This window comes from Micropterus salmoides, unplaced genomic scaffold (genome assembly GCF_014851395.1).
Source record: "Micropterus salmoides isolate LMB-PRFRI ecotype aquatic unplaced genomic scaffold, ASM1485139v1 Ms_hic_scaffold_2, whole genome shotgun sequence".
NCBI lineage: Eukaryota > Metazoa > Chordata > Actinopteri > Centrarchiformes > Centrarchidae > Micropterus > Micropterus salmoides.
Genome location: NW_024041150.1, coordinates 39,320,999 through 39,344,439, shown reverse-complemented (window position 1 = coordinate 39,344,439; position 23,441 = coordinate 39,320,999). Strand labels below are relative to the sequence as shown.

The 23,441-nt window shown below is 38.1% G+C and overlaps 2 protein-coding genes and 1 pseudogene across 4 annotated transcripts in view; all 3 read left to right on the top strand.

Moving 5' to 3' along the window:
* LOC119912524 (trichohyalin-like) overlaps window positions 1–23,441 on the top strand; it is a 729,783-nt gene that overhangs the window by 405,463 nt on the left and 300,879 nt on the right. The window lies entirely within an intron of this gene.
* LOC119912537 overlaps window positions 1–23,441 on the top strand; it is a 452,474-nt pseudogene that overhangs the window by 255,555 nt on the left and 173,478 nt on the right.
* Window positions 1–23,441, top strand: part of LOC119912538 (butyrophilin subfamily 1 member A1-like) — a 166,799-nt gene that overhangs the window by 18,993 nt on the left and 124,365 nt on the right. The window lies entirely within an intron of this gene.

The window sequence follows — 23,441 nt, the reverse complement described above, 5'->3', positions numbered from 1 at the left end:
GGATAGGGACGTTAGGCTACTGTATGAATTAGGACTTTAGAGATATAATGATAGTAATTATAATAATATATATATATATATGTACATATGGATGGTCTGGTTGTATACTCAGGAAACATGGTTACATGGTTTGAATTTGGTTGTGGCCCCATGGGGCTTTATAGAACGACAACAGAGAATGATCAAGAGGTGAATTTGTGCATTATACTTTGTCAATTAAAGCAAACCAATCAGCCTTCTGTGTTTGAGAACTGCACTGTTTTTTAATCGCTCACTAGAGGGCTGCAGCGCCGCAATAACCAGCCTAGTTCAAATGAACAAAATGACTCAAAATAAGATTAGTTCATTTAAATGAACAAGGTTTGAAGATTCCAGTCAGTAAAAATATTTGAACTTCAGTCAGCCAATCACAAGACAGTGGGCTTTGAGAGGGGGGGCCTTCAAGAGACAGGAGCATCTACAGCTTGTTTCAGGCCCCTACATGAAGAGTCAGTATAAGTTTTTCGTTAGTCGTCAGTTTGTGACGCACTGGGGATCCCTTTACTGTCATAGTTCAAACGCATTGGGGGAAGCCCTGCAGCGTAGTTTTTGACGGTAAAGGTAGGTATGTGATATTTAACAGAAAAGACTGAGTAAGGAGGTGGTTGGGGTGGATGGAAAGCCAGAACCAGGAGACCATTAAAATAAAATGATGACTGAATACAAAACATATGTTAATCTTTCTGTAAGTTGGACCATTATTACTTAAAACTCATGAAATAATGTTTAGTATCTAGACATCATGGCCACGAGGGACACTTTGTATTAAATGATGAACCGTCAGAAAGGAAATAGTATTCACAGCACAGGAGTTCATAATGAATTGAGTCTTTACATCTTATTATAGAACAAAAAGTGAACTTTCTTACTACTCTCGTGAAGATGAGCATTGAGGTCATCACTTTCTACCCCTTCCAGCTGCAAGTTAATCAGCTCTAAATGGTTCTCTGCTTTCCTCTTCCTTTCTGTCATTGTTGCCATTATACCCTCTGTTTTGTGCTTCAGTTTCTCCATGTTCAACTGCTGTTTCTCTACTTTGTCCTTTCTCATCTCCAGTTTATCCTGAGCCTCTACTAGATTTCGTTTTTCTCTCAAGTATCCATCTGTTTTGTCAGTTGCCTTTGCTTTCTCACTCTCTGCTATTTCTTTCTCCACTAAATTAAGCTTCTCCTTGTTCTCCCCCATCTCTTTCGCTATCTCTTCTAACTGCAGTCTTAATTCCTCTCTTTGCGTTTCCAGTCCGTGCTTCACTTCCATCGTTGAAGTAATAGCTGCTGCCAATGCGTTCAGTTCTTCTTGTGTGTTCTGGGATTGTTTCTGCAGCTGTTTTTCACTCGATCCCTTCTTTTTTGCTGAGGATATGTACAACACTGAACAAGACATAAAAGGTCCGGTAGAATTAAACATTGTACATTCAATCAATACCAAATTAAAGATTTACCAGCTCTTAAAGAAAATTTGTTGAATGTGTGTTTTTAATCACAAAATGACATCTATCAATTTGACGTAGAAAAGCAAAGTAGTAGATAAAAAACAGTTCTCCAGACATTTGGTTTAGTCCTTGATATCACCAGACTCACATTTGGTTTAGTAAAAAAGAGGTATTTATTTGTTACTTACTGATTGCTGATTTTTTACATTTCCAGACAATAAAGACACCTCCGAGACACACGAGGCCACCTGCTAAGCCACCAACCAAGCCAAGACCGAAACAGCATGGGTTACAAGACGTGAGGAACCTGCAGCTGAAATAATAAAGCACAGAACAAAAAGGCATTCAAGAATGATTTGTATCGGAAATATTTGAACTCAAATTACATAACCCAACAAGAAAAATCAAAAGTGTTTTGTTACATATCTTCTTAGTGTTGTGTGTATTTTTTTGTATATTTATTCATGCGTGTTTCTGTATCTGGTTGCATTGTTTTGTATTTCTGCTTTTGTGGATCGTTTACCCGGCAGGCTTGCAGAGCTCTAGTTTTGTACTATACGTTGCTGTTCTTGGTAAAGGAGGGATGGGCAGTTCTTCCATTGCTGGTTGTTTCTGAGAAATTATGTTTGCAAAACTTCTCAAGCCGCGAGGTGAGGATGTTGAGCTTGACTGAGTGAGAACGTGCATGAGAAGGGGGGGCTGCGCAGCGTGTGACTGATACTGTGTTAGAGACTGTTTCTGGCTCTGATTGGTAGTGCTGTTCAGGGAGTGATGGATTCTTGCAAATGGATTTAGGAGCAGTAGGATTCTTCTACAGATTATCTGTCTCATGTCAGGATATAGATACAGTTTCAGCAAATATATTTTTGAAATAATCCCCTACTGCTGCTATAAACTCGATTATGTGAGAATATTCAGGAAAAAATTCTTGGTGAAGGAAAAAGTCCCCGTGAAAGGATTTCTGATTCCCATGGGCTGTAATGTAATCATCAAGATTAAAACAAAAAAATGGCCTTTTTTTTACTTTATGTGTGTTGAATCTAGAATATATCTAAGTTTCACTGTTTTGAATTAAATTACAGAAAAACCGAAATTTTTAAAAGCATGATTTTACTCTATTGAACTATGTTTTACCAAATTGCAACTAATTATTATTTTCATTATGGACTAATCTGCAAATTTTTATCTCCATTAGTCGATTAATTATATTGTAAAAATTATGAAAAAGGCAGTAAGTCTTCACATGTGAGAAGCTGGAACCATGAAATGTTTTTACAGGAAAAGTTACATCAACCCGCTCCAAAGGTCCAAATAACAAGGCTCACCGCCTCCTTTTGCCGTGACTATGAGGTGACTGCTTCCTCTTCAGCTACTAATCCACACCCATATCTCTGGTCCGAGCTGGACTTGAACCAGCACTCTGGTTTCCAAGCCAAGGACTGAGTTACTTCTGTCCTAAAAGAGAAACATTACTGAGTGCGAGATTGCGGTGCTGATCACTGAAATGGAGGCCAGAATAAATGTTTTATTTGGTGGTTTGTCCTCTGGGATCAACAACAACTGCAAAACGTGTCAGAGTATCACAATGTGAGTTAATGCAGCTGCCTCATAGACTCGTACAATTACTGATAAAAAGAAAAGTAGTTTGCCTGTCATAGATATTGAGGTGCTTATGAGGTGGAAGTTAGAAAGCTTATATTGTTTGATGCAGCTTGTTCACATATAAAGGAAGCAAGAACAGTACAGTTTTCTGTTGAAAGGTAAACACTATATATCGTTGATCACATAAAAGACACGCCTGTTGGCAAATACCCGCTGCTAACAGCCTGTCACCAGAAACTACTTGTTCTTGTGCCAAGATGGCACAGTTCCATCAGGTTGCTCTGACTGATGCTGCTGTTAAGCACAAAGATCCAAGAGTTCCCAGCTCTAGGGAATCTAAATTAACATTATGGACAGTCATCATCATGGGCAAGAAAATCTTTCATTCGCGTTGTGTTCTGCAGTGCCATGCAAGCATCATGCAGCATTATGCACGTGAATCACGCTGTATTTACATGTACATCTACATGTATTTACATAAAGAGGTCGTATAATGCGTTTTGGCTTTTTCCCTCTCCTTGTTGTCATGGCCCCACTATTGTGCAGTGTCAAGTCTCATGGGCTACGAGGTTTTGTCAAACCCCTAATCTAAGCCCTTAAAAGCAAGGATGGTGTATTGGTCAAGGATGTCGGACCAATTTTGGTGGGCCTTCTGGGCCAAAAATGCCAGGGCCGATTTTTTGTCCCAGTCCAGCCCTGCTTCCAGGTACTTTTTTTCGTATCACCTCCATCGAGGTTCCAAGCGAGCTGAGGGAAACTAAAATGTAACGTGAAAACACGACAGACTGCTGATTGGTCAGAGAGAATTTTCACTATTCACTGCATCATCATTGCTGCACCAGACAGAGACCAGCAACAGAAAGTTTTATATTTTATATTTTGCATAGAGCGAAATAGAGCGTGGCTTACAACACATAGGGTGCAAAAGAGGAGCTGCATTAATGTGCAGTATGAGAAAATATGGTGTTTTTTGAAAATTAAACCATGTAAACCTGTTCTGGTACAACCCCTAAATAAGATTTTGAACCTGAAAATGAGCATAATACCACCTCTTTAAATGTTATATGCATGTACAGCATAAATACTCTGTATAGTACTTTGCTGAACAAATGTAGGCTACACTCTGTAACATCTTTCTCTAATTCACGTTGGTTGCAATCTGACGGATGAATACATTAAATAGAATGTGACTTGTAAAACTGATCGTGGCTTTCACTCAGTAGGCTACCAGTTGTTAATAAGAAGCACAGGGGAAGAGCAAATATGGGTGGATAAACAGTCGGGCTTTTTGACGCACACGTGGCTTGCCATACTTCATTCAACAACGAGCTGCTCCTGTGTTATTGCCACAATATTTATTAACTTAGTAAAGATTATGTTCATAGATGTTTTAGGAATTATCAGATTGTAAAGGGTGCCTGTGCTTATCAATACCTTCATGTAGATATTTTAAAAAGTAAAATAATTATTGTTAATTGTATTAAACAGAAAATGCTAAATTAGAGGTAATCAACCAAAGCAAAGTGCCTTTCCTAGAAATCATCATGTTGTAAATGATATTTTTTACTTTTACTTGAGTTAGTTAGGAGTGATTGTACTTTTAATTGGGTTAATATTTTCAGTACTCTATCCACCACTGACTGGCGGCCCCAGCACTAGTGCTGACATGGCAAAACAGAATCACAGCCAGTCCAGCTCAAATCAATCGTGATATGGTTAGATTGATGATATGGCTTATTTATTTATGCTACTCAAGGGCTCAGCTGAGGTGATTACTTTACTTGAGGAGAGCTAGATAGTTTTTTTTTTTTTAAAAACGTATGTTAATGGCTCATGAGAGAATGAGCTGACTAGGGACTAATTCCCACCCCTGAAACAACATTTGCTGCAGGTTGTGGGTGGCATGGAAAGGTTACATCATCACTGCCTACTGCTGTTATGCTTTCACACAGTCCAGTCCCCTGAGGCTGGCCTGGATTCTTAAATCAAAACCAACTCTTGTGTACTATAGGGCTGTCCCCGACTAAGGATTTACATAGTCGAATCAGAATTGTCAAGTCCTGCCAATAGTCGACTGATAGTTGAATCATGTATGTTTTTGTCTCATTCAACTTACACTGTAAATTTCCAACTAAACTGAGGCTTATTGTTGACCCTTTTCTCTCTCTCTCTCCCTCTCGTTCTCTCTCTCGCCTGTCATTCACCGGTCTTGTGCAGAGTTTTGCGTGCATGCTGTGCGGGTCTATTTCAAGTAGACAGCCACTTAAAAAACGATAAAATATTCTTTGTGTGGTTCATCAACGGTGATAAATTATCTGAAAGTCCCACAAGGTGCAGACAACTCGGCACAACACCGGTGAAGCTGGGACTCCGTCTCTTCAGCAAGTGTTCCTCTTCTGCCACTACACACGCGCTACACCTACACATGCGCTACACATGCGCACTGACTACAATTTTGGATTTACTTACGCACTTTAAAACCATTTATTGAAAGTTTATTTACAGCATTAAACGTTTGAAATGTGTATTGTAATAGGCTGTATATTAACTTATTGGGAGAAAACTGGTAGTTCTATGTAAAATCAGACATTGAGCACCCCATATCGCCAAAATGGCATGATCCTTGTTTTGCTGCGAAGCTTCGACTGTGAGATTGACAGTCGATTCAGGCTCCGCCCATCGAAGCATCGAATCTTCGACTATTCGGGATCAGCCCTAGTGTGTAGCTGCAGCTGAAACAAACAGCCTATATGTTGCTTAGTTTAAAAGAGCATTTTTTGAACATTAGCAGCAGGACTATAGTGTTGTGTATGTGTTTTGACAGCATATGAAATAAGCACTCTAAAACAGATGTCTTAAACCAAGTTTGAACCAAGACGCATTTTTGTTTAATACTGGGTCTGACTGTGACTTTACAATCATAGGTCCACGAGTAAACTGTGTCGTATCAGTTTGATCCAAATGTTCATCTTCAGTTATTGTCACCAGCAAGTTGTCCTGTCAGGTTACAGCTGAATAAATATTTTATAAACTGAATGTTTTATTTGACAATACCAGTAATTATTCATTTATTATTCATTAAGTAAAATTTATGTCTGGTTAATGCTGAATGAGTGGACTAAGCTGAATAATGATATTGTGATATCGTTTACTTATTGATTCTTCCTCTCCTGTTTTTTAAGATTTAAATGTCATGGTCCGCATTGGGGGCGGCGCGGTTGTGCAGTGGTTAGCACTGTCGCCTCACAGCAAGGTGTGGGTTCAAACCCCGGTTGCCCAGGCCTTTCTGTGTGGAGTTTGCATGTTCTCTCCGGGTGCTCCGGCTTCCTCCCACCATCCAAAGACATGCAGGCTAGGTTAACTGGTGACCCTAAATTGTCCTTAGATGTGGTTGTTTCTCTATGTATGGCCCTGCGATGGACTGGCGGCCTGTCCAGGGTGTATCCCGCCTTTCGCCCAATGTAAGCTGGGATTGCTCCAGCCCCCCCGCGACCCTGCACGCAGGATAAGTTGACGATGGATGGATGGTCCACATTGGCATTCATCCACTGATCCACTGATGATGGCTTTATTTTATCCACACGCACACGCTTCTATCAGGCTCAACATACTCAGAGTTGATTGAACTTATTCTGATCAGCTCCATGTCAACCGCAGTCGACACAGAGCTCAGGGATAAGCTCAGAGTTTGTTAATCCTGGTTTCTGAAACAGTGCCCTGGTCCAGTCCTGTACCCATGAGAGTCCAACTGTGGATTTTTCAGCTTTTTGTGGGTTCATGTGTTGCACTGCCTCATTTAGACTTGCCTTGCCTTAATCTGTGAGTGTTGTTAAATATCACAAACTGCATTTTGCTCTTTGGTGTGTCGCTTTTGGGCTCCGACAGTTTAGCTCTCAGAGTGAGCCACCTTTGCTAAAACAGTCTCTTTTCATAGATCTGTGCAGACAATGTGCTGATTCTGTGTTTGGTCAGGGTTAAACACTCAAATGGGGAAAAAGAAATGACAGAAATGTATCTGATTATAGAGAGATGGTGAGGTTTTCAAACACCTCATATATCTATTCACCTCTGAGAAACCCTATCTCATGGTATACAGTGTTCACAGCATGACAGATCTAGTTGTAAGCCTTAAAATAAGTTTAAGTTATTGAATTAAAAACACATTGCAGGTATAAAAAATACATTATCACAGGATTTATAAATCATTATGAGTTTGGACTAGTTTCCTAGTTGTAATAATGACTTAGGAGTTAATGTGAGTGATTTAAAAGTTGGAAACAGTAAGTAACTTAGAAATGACATGAACATGACACATGTGCATATATAGATCCATCACATAGTGTGTCTGTTTTAGGTCAAACTGATAATAACAACAGGTTGTTAGCAGTTGACCAGAGCGAGTGTATTTAAAATATGCAGCAGGCTGCGGACGTGTGAACAGACACATGGAGCAATGTGGTTTAACTGATGCACTCTGATAAACTAAACTGCTCAGTCTTAAATATAGACCTTGATGCTGCACATCAGCAAACACCTACAGATGAAGCTTGATAATGACTAAAATATAAATGCTTTGAAATGCTAATAGACAGACAATTGATTCCAATTTCCACTGTGTTTTATCTGTAAAGACGTGTTGTTTACTGTTCAAAGTAACAAAACATTTGTTCCATTTCTACTAATGTTGCTCTGACAGTACTGACTGATTTTTGAACATCAGTTCACTGTAGCAGCCCTGGATGTGGTTGCATCACAGGGTACAATGTTGATTTATTTGTCACCATACAACAGGTTGTTGAGTGAAATTAAGTTTGTTTTTGTTTGTTGTATTACTTCTTGTAAGCCCCTCTGTTTTTACTCTCAGTGACATGTAAGACACAAAATATCCATCAGTTTTCCACTACAATAAAACTTGCTTTAATAACTGCTTATGTGAAAGTGGATTAATTGGAGAATAATGCATACAAAAAAATACAAAATGACTGATGAAATACTGAAAACAAATAAATTCAATAAAAATAAAATGGATAAATGGGATAAAACATTTAATAGAAGAAAACAATGATAAAATGAAAATTCAACAATGGCCATAACACATTCTAATCAAAAGCCAGAGTTTATTTTATATTTAAAGATCTCAACACTTTCAAAGTGCTCTCAGATTCTCATCCAGTCTGGCACAAAGACTCGGAACAGATAAACTTCACTAAGTGTTTTTGTCAAGTCAAATAATCAATATTTTAGAATACTGACAGTCAACCATTACAATGATTTTAACATCGGTGCAATGTTTCTCCTTTTGGTCATGGTCAGCACTCAGGCAGCATAGTGCATCTCTCTGCCTTAGAGCCTATAACTTATACTTCACTGTATCCTGCTTAAACTGTTTTGACATCCAGGCAATTGGATATATTCATACAAAGTACAAGGTTGTTTATTAGTCATTTTACAGCACAAGGCAGCATAACGTAACAAACTTTGTAGTTCCTTCATGCACACACACATACATGTAATTAAGTGTAGGCCAATATATATATATATATTTTACATATACAGACACGTATTTTTGACTTTGCATCTGGGGTGAATTTAAACAGCTGCAACCAGATGATAATATGAAAGTTTCATCTTCACAATAAACAGTCTGGTATTTGGGAAACAGAGTCCATCTTGACTGCGTTTGAGCACGGAAGCATCATCACTGTAAAATACAGAGAGTTCACCTCGTCTCATCTTGCCGGAGTCTTGCGCTGACAGCTCGGAACACGGACCACCTGCCGAGTGCTTCATCTGGGATGTTGATGCGGCAGGTCTCTGTAACGATGTGGGCACAACAGTCTCTGAGTTCTGTTGTTTGGTCAACATGAGTCCCATTTTGTCCAGACCGGCTCTTTAGGAGCATAATTAAGTCCAAGCTGGAGCAGCATGGCTCCTCTCCTGGCTCTCTTTCCTTTCTTCTGAGCGAGCACTGCACCCACCGTGGCGCCTGGTCCAGTTGTTTGGGCCGGGTGGTTTGTGGTCCGCTGCTCCTTAATCCAAAGACCCCGTCTTCATCTTCCAATGACTGTATTTATGTCAGAGGTAACGCATGTAAAGCCGGATGAAAAACAGATAAAAAACAAAAGTGTAGCAAAGTTTGAAGGAATTATGTCTTAGTTTATAAACTAAACTAAGACATAATTCTAAAGTATTATGGCATGTTTTCAACATTGGAAAACTTTTTTTTTCTTATGATCTTAATTTCCACTTTAGTCAAACCACCTGAAAGCAGAGTCGAATAATATGTGAAGTTTCTCACAAAAAGCCTATGTGACGCTCACATATGATGGCTAAACTGCAGAGGTTATAAACATGTTTCCAAAGCTTAGCAAGAGCAGGGCTGTTTATGTCTGTGGTTTTCTCATATGGTTTGTGTCTAAAAAGCTCAAGAAGCACGAGACAAAGAAAAAGTATGTGATGAAATTATTTAATACATGTCAGTCAAGTATTGTATCCAACATTTCCACTTTCTATTGACAAATGCTAAATACTGTATTTAACTTACTATTTTACCTAAATAAAGGCAAGGTGTTTCATATTGTGTATTTCTCAAAATTTAGTCCAAAAATTACTTTTAAATTTCATAGGTATCACCAACTTGCTATGCTCATGCTTTTAAAAGAAACTAAGCACATATCAAGTATTAATCAAAATAGTATATGTATGGCATTATCAGTGTTTTACTTCTTTCTTTACACTTTTTTTCCAACAACAGCATATGTCACCACACTCACATCAGCAAGACTCGCTTCTCCAGACACTGAAATAGAACATGTGAAATAAGAACAATATTAAAGTAATTATCTATGTTTTCATATTGGAAGTAGTAGGTAGATTAAGAATACAAACATACTAGACTAAACAACCTTGAAGTCAGCAATTGTTAATAATGGCTCAGACAAGATACTGATACATGTTTAAACAATACTGGAAATAACCAACTCACTTCTATTTTCCAATTAATTGAGACAGTAATGAATAGTTAGAAATATAATACAAATACTTCATACAATCCATACTTTTGTTTCCATAAAAATATTTTACCTGTGTGTTTCCAACAGAAAAAATAGTCCCAACACCAGCAGCCCACAATAAATGGTGAAAACAACGGATAAAAGGATGGAGGGATGAGGGGAGCTGTCGCCTGGAGGATTCTCTGCACTCTCTTGAATCTCTGATGAAGTAATATGTGCTGTAACATCATCTGAGTGCTGTAAATCTATAATAGGTTTTACATTGTCAGAGGATTAACATTTTTATCATTTTGGAGACATCACAAACTTCTCTCTAGTGCCCATCTTATGTCAACATAGATTATTTAGTAAATAGGTTACTGTGGACAGGACTGACAGTACAGGGGAAGGTGGGAAATGAAATATTCACACCAAACCTCTGTAATTTAACTCATCACTTCACCTTTGTGCAATTACATGATATGATCTTAGAGACATCAGGCAAATTTACTGCATGAAGTGACTTTAAGACAAAAATTGTACATGGAACACATCAATATAATTCAGTGTGACTTACACTTGCCGTTCCCCAATTATCTACCATGTACAACACACATAAACTTCCATGAATCCACTTAGAAATCATAAAAATAAGAACTTGCCTGAGAATGATCACATTTTTAAAATCTTCTTAAATATCAAAGTTATCCATAGTCTGGACATCCATGTACATTGCAAAAAAGTTGATAGCTAATCCAGCAGACTTTTGTGTTTGTGTTATCTTTTAACTTTTCTCAAACTAAATGTTATTTTCAGTTGCAACAATACATTTTAATATTAATTTGACAACAGGTAAACATTATCCATTTGTAACTTCTGAAGACAAGCTTGGTTTTTAAACAGATGAATAAGTTTGTCGCTTACCTCTGACAGCCAGCCAGCTCTGTGCTGATTCTCCAGATCCAGAGATCCTACACTTGTAGAGACCTTCATGAGATTTAGAAACCATGTTGATGGGAAAATTTCCCGTATATCCAGTGGCAATGAGGAGGCCATATGTATAGAAATCAGCTGGCAGGTTAGAGCTGGCCATCTTTTTTCTGCAGTAGAGACACACATTGTCTCCCTCCATTACAGGAACAGAAGGACTCTCCAGGATCACATCACCTGCTAAACAACATGAAGAAATGTGCAACCCAACTTTGAGCGTGTTGCAGAAAAGAAAAAGTCTTTAACACCAATTTAGAGTATTTGACCCAAACTTCTTGGCAAGTTTCACCAGTACAATTTGGAAGTTAGTAGTTGATAAATACCAGTGACTGTGATGTTGACGCTATTGCTTCTTTCCCCCTCTTCAGTTTCACACCAGTATTCTCCACTGTCTGATACAAAGGCAAGTTTAATGCTAATAGATCCTGTTGATGTTTCCCATTGGGTAGTATTTGTTGGAGCTTCCTTCAGCTTCCTGATCACTCTCCATTCAGATGAGAAATCCAACTCGTCACAATTTACAAAGATGGAGTCGTATTCAAAGAACTGCAGTCTGTTTGGATCAATACGAGGAAAAGCTGCATCTGTGATACATAAAGAGAAAGAAAGATACAGAAGATGTATTTCCCGAGATAAATTATGTAAATGCTAACAAAATCATTAATACTGTAACTCAATTTCAAAACTAATTAATTCATTACTGCCTTTTGACATATAGAGAGGAACAAATTGTATTTAAGGATTTGCATTGATCTGCTTTGAACTATTTTGTAATATCAAGATGGCATATTAATAATGTAATAAAACAACATGCATAATCATTTGTTTATGTATGCAATAACTAGCTGCTACTTACCAGCCTTCAGAGCATAGCAGCATTTCTGAACTTGTACAGCAAGAAGCAGCAACACATTCACCACTAGAGAAACAGTGACATTAGACATTAGAGCTTTAGATTCAGATGATTTTATATCAAGATTTGTGGGACAAAATTTAAAAAATGTAATTCCAATTAATCAAGCACTGCAACCACTTAAATATTTTGCTTTTGTGTTTCATGAGGAGTGCAAGCTATAGTTTTTGCAGTTTTAATTATGTATTATTTGTCAGTAGATTTTGTCAGAAAAAATGTTTCCTTTTTTATACCACCACTACAAAAATTGCAAATTAGATCACTATACATTCTGTACAATTATAATAAATCTGTAACTCACATATATCATAAATTATTTAATTCTACACCAGTTACTTTATTAAAATAACACAAACACAAAGGATTAAAGAAAAGCTATTTATTTCATACAATCATATATATATTATTATTATTATTTTCTGATTTATTGTTACCTTAAAATGGAGAGACAGACAGACTCAGTACTCACACAGTGGGATGCAAAGAGCTGGGACCTCCATGTTGTCTTGCAGCTGACTGAGTGAACATCAGACTGAGAATAACAAAGTATGAAGCTTAGACCCTCCCCTTCCTGATGACTTTCTAGAGAAGATGCTAGAGAAGATGGCAGATTATACTGTTATACAGAGTTTTCTAATTTATATGGAAGACCAAACTGTATTTTATGGAACTAGTCTGCTGTGTTTGGGCAGAAAGAGAACTCTAAAAAGTAATTAACTAAATTACTGAATTAATTCATAATAATAAATAAAATACCATTAACTTCCTGAAAAATAACTTTTATCTAGCTATCATATCTATAGGCTATAGGAGATAATGACCTAAACAAACACAACTTTGTAACATTGACTGACTGTTTATGGCACTTTGTTGACCTACAAGAAAATGTTACTTTCATCAGCTGCCCATATTGACTAGTGGTTGAAACTGAATTGCGGGCAAACATGCTGCAGTTCTGTAGATTGTGGACCATGCAATCAATAAACAAGGTGGTGGTAAATAAGGTTGTATTTGGTTCTACTTGATTGTTGATTGCTTTTGGTTTGTTTAGAACACCTTGATATTTGATATTTGACAGTTTAATGTCTTTATTTGTTTGATTACTGCCTCAGACACAGATTAATTTACAAAATGAAACTAACTAAATAGCAATCTAACAACATAACCCAGAGTTTAAACGTTACTGTTTTTCCCACTACTGATACATACCTGTAACAGTGAGAGTGTGTATCACTCTCACTGTTAAATAAACAAAAACTCTGATGCATCTTTGACAAGTGGTACGCAAGTATACAGTATAAAATCTTTTCTGACTTTCTGTTGACTGACCTCTTTTTTTGTTAAATGTGTGGCAGGTAAATAATGGTCCGCAGTCAACATGGTCCTGATTGCAAACATTTACAAATATCAGTTCTTAAGTTCTTATCAAATTCCATTGTGAATACACATGGGACATTTTTGACCCATTTCATAAAATATAGCACAGAAACATTCATAGCAAGAAATAAATACGAGTCATTTTCCATCCATGTTGTGCATTAGAAGGGGTTTCCATAGCTTGTGCAGCAAAGGGTTACGATTTCCTGTACTGTTACATTTCTTTTTACTTTTCTTGCTTTTTTTGCTAGTTTGACCAGTTCAACCACACCACTTGATTAACGTTAGGGGAAGTTAAGGATTAATGTTAGGGGTTAAATGCTTTCGCATGAAATTTGATTCCCCACACAGTAAAAATTAACTTCGGCTTCACCACATAGTATAAAAACAATACAAAACAAGACTACTGAGGAGGACAAACTGGAGGAAACCCGCATCAACAAACAATATAATATAAACACATCAATTAAAAAAGAATGAAATGAAAGAAGGGCTGGATCGGAAACCACGCGAATGTATGTTTTGTATAGAGTGTCCAGTCACTCCCCTCAGAGACACACCAAGCTCAGCGCAGCAGGAAGTGACAATGAATACAGTTAAACTGTTAAAAGTTAAAAAACTTTTGACATCCATCCATCCAAGACATTTTAAAACAAAACAAAACATATGGATAACACTTTCTTTAAACATTGTTCATGCAGTCAAACAGCAACCAACCCACACAAATGGAGCACACATTTTATTGTGATTGGGTTCAAAGTACACATGACTTTGGCTGTTGGGTGCTGTTTATTAGAGGTAAACTGACACACAGGCTTACTGTAACAGGTATGTTCACTTTCAATAACTTTTTGTTCATTTCGCATTCAGAAGTGTAAGTGAAATGCTAAAATTTGTAAACGTGAAAATATCGAAATCGAAATTTTATACTTTTGTAACACTATGAAAAGCAAACGGAGTACCTACAGGAGGAGTGTTTTATTTCTTTTGATGACTGTATCTATCTTTGTTAAAGTTTTACCTTTGAAACGTCACCTGAGCCATTTTGGATTCCTAATAACAAGTATTCAAGCAACTGAGTATAGAACAGTTGATGAGCAGGTCTTTTGTTACATAATTTACAATTCAATACAAATAGTGTTTATTGTCGAATAAGTCTGGAGTTCTGGAAATGAGAAAATAGCACAAATCTTCTGATAACAAACTTCTCTTAGTGGGTTTATGTGAGTTTGGGCTTCTTTTTCTGTAAGTTCAATATATATTTAATGTTTTTTAACTTATTTGAGTGAAAACATGTATTTAATTTTATTGTTGTAAAGCTTGACTTTAACACTTATTCTATGGTTGATGACATATTTGACGTATTTTAATTTAATTCTTCTTTAATTCTCTGTTTTTCCCCTCTCTTTATTAAAATTTATTTTCAGACCCCCAGGATGCTTTGCCTGGTGGATGGATTGTTTCTTAAAGCTTTGGTTTTCCATCACATTGTTGTCCTTCCCCTGACACCCTGCTGTGGAGGTAAGAATCATACTAATTATGCAATTCTTGTATGTGGATGTTAGATGGTTGGATGGATTTCTTTAAATCAGGTCCTGACTCAAATTAAGCTAATTGATTTATTAAACAGTATTGTTCAAATAACACGTTCTTCATATGACCACAATGTTTTACTCCAAGAAAAGGTACCATTTTGTGCGATGTCCAAGAATTGATGCTCAGGCCTCAGCATGTCCTCTCAGTACCAGGACTTAAAACGTACCTATTTCCTCACAGGTCATCCTCGAGTTGTTGGTCCACCAACAGTGGCATTAGTTGGTGATGACAGCATATTGCCATGCCACCTGGATCCTGCAGCAGATGCTGTTTCTATGATTCTGGAGAGGGGGAGACCTGACCTGAAACCCAGATTTGTTCACGTGTGGCACGAAGGTCAGGACCTTCTGGTTAACCAAAACCCCTCTTACAGAGGAAGAACATGGCTGTCCACTGACAAACTGAAGCACGGAGACTTTCACTGAAACACTCTCAAGTAAAACTCTCTGATAGCGGCACATACAGATGCTTCATTCCAAAGCTGAGCAGAGAGTCTGCTGTTCAACTTGTTGTTGGTGAGTGTGTATTCCAGTCACCCGATCTTCTTTTAAAAGTCTTTCACACAAATGGCCACTGTGTGCATTTCACTCACTGCTGGCATTGTACACAGATACTGTAGCCGAATGCTGAAAAGAGTCTGATGACTCCATGTGGAGAAAATGTTGTAGGGGCTGATGTTTGAGTTTGTGTGTGTGTAAAGAGTGAGTGAACCATGAAGCACAAGATTGAACAGCAGCATGTGGTTTTTCATGTCTATTTCAGTGACATTTTGCAGGTGAACCACCCTATAAAGTGTTGAAAACTTCAGTATTTGTTCACAATGTTCAAGTTTTATTCTCTCCCGTCACCAGGTGCTGTCTCCTCACCTGCCCATATCAGGGATTAACATAAGCAGCAACGCTGGGGTGTTACAGTGTGAGTCTGCAGAGCCTGAGGTGTTTTGGCTGGACGGTGAGGGAAACCTCCTCTCTGCTGGACCTACAGAGACAGTCAGAGGTCCTGATGACCTCTATACTGTCAGCAGCAGAGTGACTGTGGAGAAGAGACACAGCAACAGCTTCACCTGTAGAGTCCAACAGAAGGACATCAACCAGACCAGAGAGACTCACATCCAGGTTACAGGTGTGTTGGTGTTGTTTTAATTCACATTTTTACGTTTTAAATATTTGCCATTGCGATGTAGGATTCCTCATCTCAGCCGAATGCTCCACAGCTGCATCTGTGGCTCGTATCAGCATTATCTTGGCTGCTCTGTTCATATTTATTCTGGCAGTTGTCTTAATTGTGTGGAAATGGCAACAAAAGAAAACCCGTAAGTAATAAAATATATTGAGTTTATATGTTAGTAATCAGTTTTTCTTTCACTTAACACAAAATAAGGGGAAATTTCGTTTTAATCAAAAGTTTAAATTTACGACATATTTAAATGTTAAATGGGTGATAGTAGACATGTCTAAGGTGTCCCTGTCTCTCACTCTTTGCATGTTGGGATTGGATTTAGTGGCTCTAATCCTGCACAGGATACACAGAGAAATTTGCGTGTCAGCTTAAAGTAAAAAATTAAAACGTTATTGTTCTGGTATGCTTCTGTATCTGTTCTGCTTTACATGTTTTCTCTAAATAACAGAGTTGAAGTTTAAATTAATGTTTTTCTCTATTTACACAGAGATCAACATTTCCCCCGTGGATGAAAATTAACAGACAGGACAAAGAGCAGCTAATAGTAAACAGTGAATGCAAGGAGGATTCAGAGGAGAAAAAGAGAAAAGTCGATGAACAGAAGAAAGAGGAAGAACAGAATTTTTTTGCACAGATTGTTAATACATTAAAAGAACAGACGGAGGAACTGCGATCACTAAGAAAAAGACTCAAGCTTCAAAAAGATGACATGGAGAGAGAGAATTAGGAAACTGAGGAGAAGCTCAAGTCAGTGGAGAAAGAAACAGAACATGACAGAGAGACAGACATATTTCACTCAGTCCAATGCTTTATATTCACAGGGTCAAAGGATTGAAATCTGCTATCACATTGGTTTACGTGTTTTTAAAGGTTTGTTTGCACCAGTAACAAGACATAAAGCACCTTAATGTGGATGTTAATATTTCATAACGAGTATGGTTATAATCAGGAAAAGCAACAAAAAAGCAGTTATTATGTGGGGATTTCAATTGATGATACTTTTTTACATAACTGTGTGGTGAATTAATTGAAGTGAAGTAAACTTTCTTTCCTTTTTTTTTTTCTTTTTACTCAGTGGAGTCTGGTGGGGCGTGTTGCCCATTTGATTTGTTTTGAGATGCCGCTGCTTTAGTGCAACCTTTGCAACACACTTGTCGTTCTGATAGAACTCAGATTTCATCCCAAGGAAGATGTTATGATATGTTGTAACTATGTTACAAATAATATCACTGAATATTTCTTTATTGTTTCTGTGTCTTCTCTGTACAGTAAAAGGTAAATCTGGGACTGCTCCTGAATTTTATAAACTTTTCCAAAAAAACATTTTCTCCTGACTTGGTGTTTAGCTGCACAACATATTTCAACATCAACTGCTGAGCAGCAGCGAGCATCAAACATGAAGTACGTTACTCACACGTGAGTGACCTGATGCAACCCACGACCTCTTTTCACACAGATGTAGAGACGGTGTGGACGCGTGGCTTTTCTGCACAGGATGTGCGAGATGCTTTCTGTGGTCAGAGTGGATAGTGAGCATGTAGACACTCAAGTTTAAAAAAAATATAGAAACAGACAACTGCCAATGGTTGAGAGGTGATGTGGTTTGAACACAAATATCTTGACCTGTCTTCACTCCTGAGGAACGTTATTTTATGATACACTGTGGTCACAGCACAACAGATCTACTTCTAGGCCTAAATATTTAAACATTTTAAGTAATTAAATCAGTCAAAAGAACAAACTATTAACAGAAAACAGCAGAAACACACATCTGAAGCAAGCTATAAGTTCCTAAAGAAAAAATCCATGTAACTCTTAATCATTTTTATCATTACTTTTTTTTTATTGAGTTCCGAACATTTGAAATTTCATCAGATGTTCTTTATGTCCTAATGACTCTCAAGCTAAGACATAAAACATGCTCATTTGCTGTAATACAAACTAAAAAAACAATCAATTTAAAAGAACTTCATATTAAACAAATATAAGTTATATGTGAATTAAAGGGACTATGTGTGAGTTATTTAAATAAATCACTTTTGTACTTCCTTTTTATCAATGGGCTGTGACCTCACTTAGAAATGAAGCACACACTTGTTTTCTCTGTTGCTTGGAACAGCCAATATTCTGCCTGTTATGTGAACATAGGGGGGAGGGATGTATCCCTGTGGACGCTCCAGAGGTCTCTTTCTGACTAACAGCGATAACACGGCAGCTAACGAAGTGCAGTCCACTAACAACATAAAACAACCAGCTCCAAGCACAACACAAACCCCATGTCAGGATAAAAAACAACAATAAAGTTTTATGTGCTGAAGCCTGTCAGACCAAACGAGAATCAGATAATGTCGGGTGTAAACACAGTGAACATCAGAAAGGCTGGAGTCACAGAGAGACCTCCATTTTGAAACTGACACAGTGTTGTCTTTCATCCTATTGAACAGGTAAACTAACATTACTGCAAAGCATGTGAAATATTTTGTGATTTTTGCTAAAGTTGACTCAAGTTAGATAACATCAGCATGCTCAGCCTCAAAATATTACTGTAACGAGTTTCCAGCATGTTGTGTGAAGCTGTCTCCTGGTGAATCTATGTATAGACTCTGCCTTATTTTCCGGGAGTAATGTGCCAACATGCCGGCTCACTGCGCTGTATGAATTGTACGGAGCCAGAGAGGAGGTCAGAATTAATCTGCCTCTGAGGTGGGAACGTTTGTGGTAACATAGTCGGGATATGTCTGTCGCACGCTGGTGTTTCTGCATTTGTTAAGGAATTTCTGTATGAAAACAGTTATTTTTCAGGTTGTGCTTTTTCATGACTTCACGGTTATGGTTCAAGCACGCGTACAAACACACACCGGTTGCAATCTTACTGCTAGTAACCCCTGAAAACTATATATTGCCCCTTATGGAACAGTTGTACCTGACTGTTTAAGGAATCAGCAGGTTACATTTTTTTATTATCAGTTTTATTTGGATCATCTAAGCCCCTCATCCATCCAGTTTGGTAATCTGTGAAAATTGAAGGAGAATTTGTGTTTACATTGTTCCCATAATAAATGAGTTATAATTTTGAAAATGAATTGATTACAAATTAATACATAGCTGCACTGATCAATGATTGACAGTGTAATTTATTTGTCTGAAATAAAGAAATAAATTTGAGTACGTAAAATTTCAGAATATAAACAATGTTCCACTGATAAAGAAAACCTACAAGTATTTGGTTATAAAAAGTGCTCTCAATCAGCTATTTTTAAAAATGTTTTAGAATGATAGTTGCTAGGGTTTTAATTATTGTTCAGGTCTCAAAAATAAAAAGAGGTTGATGGAAAAAAGGCACACACAAAACACAAAACATGGAAAGACTGGAAAATCAGGGCATGGACTGAGACAGGACCAAACAGGAGACAGGACTACACTAAAACATGGAGACATGGGACTAAGGACTCAAACAGGTAAAAAAACATGCAGATAAACATGTTTTAATAAACTAAGGTACAAAACCCTAAACAAGACAAGATCAAATAATGAAACACAGAAATACAGACCAGGAATAACACTAACATGAATTAAAGCACAGAATTAAGAACAAAGACACTGGACTAAGAACTGAGACAAAGAACCAAAATGCAGGACTAAGACCTAAGATAAGACATAAGACAGATACTAAGTAAACCTAAACATTCGAATTAATAAAATAAACAAGGCAGAAACACAGAACCAAAAACAGACTTAAACTTAAACTGGATCAACAAAACAAAGAGCAAACATGGGCAAAACAGTGGAAAACAAGACATGGAACCAAAACAAGACGAGAATCCTTAACAGTTTGTTAGGCTCATTCAAAACAGGATTTTCACAATAAGAGACACATTCATGAAGTGGTGCTAATTAGCAGAGTTTCAGGAGCGGGACCACACATCAACCACGTCATCGACAGCATTTCCATAAATACCCACACGTCCTAACTCCTCCCCTTCACTCTCGTATCCTACATTCCCTCCCCCCACCCCTTTCTCTGTCCTGCCTCCTGATCTTCTCTCCATAGGATTATAAGGGGGTCCATCGTGCCCGGGTGCTACGACGGATTTCCCTATCGTAGCTTCCCCACAACGCTTTCTAATGTCTCTTCGGCAACTGCAAGCCTCGTACATCTTCATTTTCGATCACCAATAAATCATACAATCATATCTGTTGATTGTGTGGTCCTTGTTAGTGAAACAGTCCTATGAGGGATTTGAACTCACACCCTTCAGCAGGTTCTCTACCAGCTGAGCTTTCAAGAGTCTGTAATAAACAGTGTCTCACACAGAGAATAAAAGCCTATACTTGACTTGACTTTACATGTCATCATTGGCAGTGGAGATTATATGTAAATGTTAGAAGTGATACATGAACTGTCACTCAAAGATGGAGTTTACACCAACAGGTACGTTGTACGAGCTTATAGCACTCAAAACTGAGCTGAAGTAGACATACATAACTTTCAGTAACAGATTTAAACATTTAACTTTTGGCAGAATTACACAATATCCTGCAAGTTGTTTTGAAGCTGGTTACTGAGCTGTAAACTGTTGGTGTGTTTTACTGTTTGAGTCTACAGTTACTTACGGCAGAGACTGGATGCAGAGAATGTTAAAATCCATCTAAATATTCATGTAGTGTTCAATAAGGATAGTGTGTGTGTGTGTGTGTGTGTGTATATATACATTTAATTAAAGGTTGAACTCCAGTTTTTAAACAAATTAACATTGTAGAGTTTGCTTGTTTTTGGGAACACTGTTATCACATTTTATTCTTAGTTGTAAATTCACATGTTACAAACTTTTCAGTTTTCAGAAGACCAGCATGTCTGTTGGTTTTCTTCTTGCTCCTCCCAGCACCTTGTTTTGAAGGTAACTTACTGTACTCACAAACATTAGTAACATCTTAATGAATATGTAATGCAATTATGTCTACCATGAACTGTATTGTTACGTCATAGTTATGTGAAGAATGAATTCACCATTTATGTGACATCTGCTTAAATACATTCTAACTTTGATTTCACATGCAAATTTTAACAGTTTACCTGCTCACATTCTTTAGTTTTACCAGCACAATATATTATCTAACCACCTTTAATTGAGCTCCAGTTTAAAATCCAAGGCCACTGAGGCTTAACTCAATCAAAGATCCTCAGAAACAGCTTTTCAGTTGATTCACAGATAATGCAAAAAAACACCACACACTTCTTTCTGCAGGAATTAAAAAAACAAAAAAACAGATGTGTTTCCTCCTCAGGTCAGCATCAGTTGGTCGGTCCCCATCAGCCAGTAGCAGCAACACTAGGTGATGACATCATTTTACCAACCTGGCAACCTGCCATGAACGCTTCAGACATGACTGTGGAGTGAGCGAGGCCTGACCTGGACCCCGGTACAGATGCTTCATTCCAGGACTGGGAGACTCTTTTTTTGACCTTGTTGTTGGTAAGAGGATGTGGAGAACTATTACGTGTTACATTTAACAATTATTAAAGTTAAATCAAGTTGAACTGAGCCTACACAGTGAGGGTGTGTGAAAAAAGTGCTGTTACAGATTAGATAACAGGAAAATTATTTCTGACCTGCATATTTGCATATGTTCCTCAATAACGGCTGTCGGTAGCAGCTGCGTTTTATAAGGTCAGTAAGCAGATGTGTAAATGTGCATCAATGTCTTGTCACACATTAGATGTGTTTCTCAATGCTTTCTCTTCTCTTCAATCTTCAGGTGCTGTTTCCTCGCCGTTCATAGTGAGTATTGAAAGAGCCAGCAGCAGCGTGGTGTTACAGTGTGAGTCTGCAGGCTGGTATCCAGAGCCTGAGGTGTTTTGGCTGGACGGTGAGGGAAACCGCCTCTCTGCTGGACCTACAGAGACAGTCAGAGGTCCTGATGACCTCTATACTGTCAGCAGCAGAGTGACTGTGGAGAAGAGACAAAACAACAGCTTCACCTGTAGAGTCCAACAGAAGGACATCAACCAGACCAGAGAGACACATATTAACATTTCAGGTAAAACCTCTCACAGCTACTCCAAACTGGACTGCAATCAACATTTGGCTTTGGCTACAACTGTTACATCCTTATCAACAGTGGGGCTGAAATTGCGAAGCTTGTCCTGAGGGTGGTGCCAGAGTGTCGAAGCCCTGAGCACTGAGACTTTAAGCAGCAGGAGGGTGTTAAAGCTCCACCCCCCTGAGAACTGAGACAGCAGACCAGAGACATTTCTGTGGGCAGTAAAGTGTGAGGCTGAAGACTGTGTGTAGTTTAATGAATTTCCTTCCATATTGTTTGTTTAAATTCTGTCATGATGTTTAACTCCACTGCCATTTGCCGACTTATTTTACACAGTTATGCATCGTGGGTCACTCACTTAAGACTGTGAACCTACAGAAAGTTGTCATAAAGGCCTCAAAAGTCAACCAGAACGATTTGACAGAAGTACAGGCCTGAACCCTCTGAAACAGGCAGCAAGCTTCAACATCTGAGTGCCTAATGGGGAGGTGGGCAACTGGAGCTGGGCCTTTGTCTGACTGAGACCACTTAGATCATGAGCATCAGACTTCCTTTGGCTGAACCGGCTCGATTCCCAGCTCCTCCATTTTGAAGTGTCCTATACTGAATCCCACTTTGCCCCTGAAGGCTGTGCAATCATGTGAACAATTAGTTCCTTTCTCATGCACAGATTGCAGCCACTGCCTTCAGTGTGCAAATGTGCTTCAGTGGTTAGAAGACTATAACGGGCGCTATTTCAGTACAGTCCATTTACCATCTGGTTGAGAATATTGGACGGACAGCAAATCATTGTTGTATCACATGACGTAAATGAAGCTTTGTTCCGTTTTGTCATTTCAGCTGATTTCTTCACGGCCCCGCCAAGTTCAGCTGGTTGTATCAACAGTGTTGCTGTTGCTTTGGTTATTTTCTTTATGTGTAGTTTTGCAGTTGCCTTTGCTTGGTGGAAATGGAAGCGGAAAAAATCAGTAAGTCATGAAATTATTTATTTATTTTTATGTACTTTCCATAAACCACTTTCCATGCAGCAACGTTTAATTTTAATTTCTTTCCTGTGTGCACACAGAGAAACTCAAGTCTCTGATGGGCCGAGAAAGAGACAAAGAGCAACACCATGAGGGAAAGGAGGCAATGGAAGATGATTACTAATAGCTTGTTACTATAACAATTTAGAGGTCATAGCAAACAAGTAATAGATTGAGGTAGATGGCCTTCTGCCTGTGACTCATCATTACTTTAAAAAATAATAAATTCTGCTGTAGAGATATAGAGATGCTGC